Raw genomic sequence first — 5,021 nt, 5'->3', positions numbered from 1 at the left:
CTTAAACCTATGTCCTCCAGTTTTAGACTCCCCTACCTTTGGGAAAAGATATTGACTATCTACCTTGTCTATGCCCCTCATTATTTTGTTGACCTCTGAGGTCACCCCTCAGTCTCCTCCATGCCAGAGAAAAAAGTCCCCGTATATTCAGCCTCTCCTGTAACTCAATCCATCAAGTCCTGGTAGCATCCTAGTAAAACTTTTCTGCACTCTTTCTAGTTTTATAATATCCTTTCTACAATAGGGTGACCAGAACCGCACACAGTATTCCAAGTGTGGCCTTACCAATGTCTTGTACAACTTCAACAACACATCCCAACTCCTGCATTCAATGTTCTGACTGATGAAGCCAAACATGCCAAGTGCCTTCTTCACCACTCTATCCACCTGTGACTCCACTTTCAAGGAGCTTTGAACATGTACTCTTAGATCTCTTTGTTCTGTAACTCTCCCCAATGCACTACCATTAACTGAGTAAGTCCTGCCCTGGTTCAATCCACCAAAATGCATCACCTCGCATTTGTCTAAATTAAACTCCATCAGCCCTTCATCAGCCCACTGGCCAAATTGATCAAGGTCCCTTTGCAATTGGAGATAACTTTCTTCACTATCCACCAATCTTGGTGTCATCTATAAACTTACTAACCATGCCTCCTATATTCTCAACCAAATCATTAATATAAATGATAAATAACAGTGGGCCCAGCACTGATCCCTGAGGCACACCACTGATCACAGCCTCCAGTTTGAAAAACAACTCTCTACAACCACCCTCTGGCTTCTGTCAAGAAGGCAATTTTTTATCCATTTAGATACCTCACACTGGATCCCGTGAGATTTAACTTTATGCTACAACCTATCATGCGGTGCCTTGCTAAAGTCCATGTAGACAACATCAACTGCAATGCCCTTATCTACCTTCTTGGTTATCCCTTCAAAAAACTCAATTAAATTTGTGAGACATGATTTTTCACTCACAAAGCCATGCTGACTGTCCTTAATCAGTCCTTTGCCTGCCTTTTCCCCATAACCCCTGATCCCCTTATTAATCAAGAATTTATCTATCTCTGTCTTAACAGCACTCAATGACCTGGCCTCCACAGCCTTTTGCAGCAAAGAGATCCACAGATTCATCACTCACTGGCTGAAGAAATTCCTCATCTATTTTAAAGGATTGTCCCTTTAGCCTGAGATTGTGCCCTCTGGTTCTAGTTTTTCCTACTAATGGAAACATTCTCTCCATGTCCACTCTATCCAAGCCTCGAAGTATCCAGAAAGTTTCAATAAGATCCCCCTCCTCATCCTTCTAAATTCCAAAGGGTACAGACTCAGAGTCTTCAGCCATTCCTCATACGACAAGCTCTTCATTCCAGGCATCGTTCTTGTGAACCTCCCCTGTAACCTTTCCAAGGCCAGCACATCCTTCCTTAGGACGGGGCCCAAAACTGCTCACAATACTGCAAATGGAGACTGACCGGAGCCTTATACATCCTCAGAAGTACATCCCCGCTTTTGTATTCTAGCCTTCTCGAAATGAACGTGAACACTGCATTTGCCATCCTAACTGCCGAATGAACCTGCACATTAACCTTAAGAGAACCTTGAACAATGACTCCCAAGTCCCTTTGTGTTTCTGATTTCCTAAGGATTTTCCCATTTAGAAACTAGTATATACCTAATCCTGCTCATCCTATGGTCTTATGGAAAGACAGGATTCAGGAACTGTGGATGACCAGGAAAATTGGAGTCTAGGCAAAAAGGAAAAGGATGCATAATGAAGTCAAGGCAACTAAAAACAGATGAAGCATTTGAAGAATAGAGGGAAAGTAGAAATGAGCTCAAATAGGGAGTTAGGAGGGTAAAATGGGGTCACGGATGTCTCTACCAGACAGGATTAAGGAGAATCCCAAGGCATTTTATACACATATTAGGAACAAGAGAGTAACTAGAGTAAGAGTCCACTTAAGGACAAAGGAGGGAAATTTCTTTGGTTTATAGAACCAAAGGAAGTGAGTGAGATTCTTAATGAGTAATTTGCTTCACTATTCACAGAGAGGGACATGTCAATTAATGGTGTCTTGGATGGGCGTGTGAACCCTTTAAAACAAGTCATCATTACGATGGAGGAAGTGTCAGGTGAATTAAAAAGCATTAAGGTAGACAAACCCGAAGGACCAGATGGCAGCAATCCCAGATTACTGAGGGAGACAAGAGATGAAATTGCTGGGCCTCTAACAGAAATCTTTGTTTCTTCGTTGGCCACTGGTGAGGTCCCAGAAGATTAGAGGATAGCCAATGCTGTCCCATTATTTAAGAAGGGTAGCAAGGAAAACCCAGGTAATTATAGGCTAGTGAGCTTGATGTCAGTGATAGTGAAATTGTTTGAGAAGATTCTTAGAAATAGGATCTACACACATTTGGAACTGAATGGTCTTGTTAGTGATAGACAGTATGGTTTTGTACGAGGGAGGTCATGTCTCACTAATTTGAGTTTTTTTGAGGTGGTGACAAAAATATATGATGAGTGAAGTGCTGTGGATGTTGGCTACATGGACTTTAGTAAAGCAGTTGACACGGTCCCTCATGGCAGGCCGGTGCGAAAGATTAAATCTCACGGGATCAGATATGAACTAGCTAGCTGGATTCAGAACTGGCTTGCCCATAGAAGACAGAGGGTAACATTAGAATGTTTTTCTGAATGGAGGTCTGTAACTAGCGGTGTTCTGCAGGAATCAGTCCTAGGACCTCTGATGTTTGTAATATATATAAATGACTTGGAAGAAAACGTAGTTGGTCTGATTAGCAAGTTTGCGGATGATACTAAGATTGGCAGAGTTGCGGATAGTGAAGAAAATTGTCAGAGAATACAGCAGAATATAGATAGGCTGGAATTGGGCAGAGAAGTGGTCGATGGAATTCAATCTGGACAAATGTGGGGTGATACATTTTGGTAGATCCAATTCAGATGGGAGCTATAAAATAAATGGCAGAACCGGCAGGAGGATAGGCACACAGATCTGGCAGTACAGGTCTACAGATCCTTAAAAGTGGCAGCATAGTTGGAAAAGGTGGTGAAGAAAGAATATGGTATGCTTGCCTTCAGAGGTTGGGGTGTCAAATATAAAAGTTGGCGATTATGTTACAGTTACATAAAACGTTGGTTAGGCCACACTTGCAATACTGTGTCCAATTCTGTTCACCACACTACCAGAAGGACATGGAGGCTTTGGAGAGAGTACAGAAAAGGTTTACCTTTTCCAGTATGTTGCCTGGTATGGAGGGTATAGCTATGAGGAGAAGTTGAATAAACTGGGATTGTTCTCTCTGCAAAGAATGAGGCTGAGGGGCAACCTGATTGAAGTTTATAAAATTATGAGGGATATAGATAGGCTGAGCAGTTGAAAGCTTTTTCACAGGGCAGAAATAACAATTACAAGGGGGCACAAATTCAAGATAAGGGGAGAAAGGTTCAGTGGAGATGTGCAGGGAAAGTTCTTTAGACAGAGGGTGGTGGGGGCCTGGAATGCACTGCCAAGTGTGGTGTAAGCCACATTCAAGACTTAACTTGATAGACATATGAACAAACGGGGAACAGAGGGATATAAGCTGTTGGTCTAGATAGATAAATGTGATTGGCACAAGTTTGGAGGGCCAAAGGGTCTGTTCCTGTTCTCTTCTTTGTTCTTAAGCTGACCAGCAATAAAAAGACCTCTTGAGGTTAAACCGAGCAGCAGCTTGCAATGGAAGTAGCCTGTGATGCAGGATTTTCACCAATGCAGTTTCACATCAAACTCATCTGTAGCAAGCCCTACAGCACAAAGAACAATCACATGTGAGTGCGACATCTGAGCAACTGATTGCCTTCAAAGCACTCCAAAACTCCACGCTTCAAGGTGGCTGCTCATCATCACCTTCCAACAGTGATTAGGGATGGGCAATAAATGCTGGCCTAACCAGTGACACCTACATCCTCTGAAATGATTTAAAAATGGTCTCACTCTATCCTACTTCAGTAACATCCACCAAACCTATATGCCCGCAAACAAACACTTCTTTGGCACCCGTTACCCTCCTGTTCTCTCCTTTTGTGGCACCATAGGCCACTAATTTAGAGTTCCTGCCCTCTGGAATTTCCTCTGCCTTAAATCTGTCTTCACCTGAACATTTTCTTTTTGAAACAAAAAAGGTCTCCTTGATATGCCTTTCGGGACTTCAGTCAGATACTCTGAGTACTGTGGTATAAATCACTTTCATAAATGAGAGTGCCTTACATTCAGGGGAAAGAGTCCCAGACAACCCACAATCTGTTAGCATTGAAGAGTTACACAGGGGACCATTCAGCACATCTTGTCCATGCCAGCCTGAGGACACCCAGGTACCCTCCTAATCCCATTTTCCTGCACCTGGCCCATAGTCCTGAAGCTTACAGCATTTAAAGTACAGATTCTTATTTTTATTCATTTATGGAATGGCAGCATCACTGGCTGCCAGCATTTATTACCCATCCCAAACTGCTTTCTGTTTCAGAGGGCATCTGAAAGTCAACCACGTTGCTGTGGGTCTGGAATCACATGTAGGCCAGTCTAGGTAAGGACAGCAGATTTCCTTCCCTAAAGGTCAAAGAAGGATGTGGAGGTTTTGGAGAGGGTACAGAAAAGATTTACCAGAATGTTGCCTAGTATGGAGGGCATTAGCTATGAGGAGAGGTTGAAGAAGCTTGGTTTGTTCTCACTGGAACGATGGAGGTTGAGGGACAATCTGATAGAATTCTACAAGATTATGAGAGGCATGGACAGAGTGGATAGTCAGAAGCCTTTTCCCAGGGTGGAAGAGTCAATTACTAGAGGGCACAGGTTTAAGGTGTGAGGGGCAAGGTTTAAGGGAGATGTACAAGGCAGATTTTTTTTTTTTTTACACAGAGTACTGGGTGCCTGGAACTCGTTGCCAGCAGAGGTAATGGAAGCAGATAGGTAGTGACTTTTAAGAGGTGTCTTGACAAACACATCAATAGAATGGGAAGA

Source organism: Carcharhinus amblyrhynchos, chromosome 7 (genome assembly GCF_965287045.1).
Source record: "Carcharhinus amblyrhynchos chromosome 7, sCarAmb.v2.hapA, whole genome shotgun sequence".
In the NCBI taxonomy this organism is placed as follows: domain Eukaryota; kingdom Metazoa; phylum Chordata; class Chondrichthyes; order Carcharhiniformes; family Carcharhinidae; genus Carcharhinus; species Carcharhinus amblyrhynchos.
Note: the sequence above shows the minus strand (reverse complement) of the source record.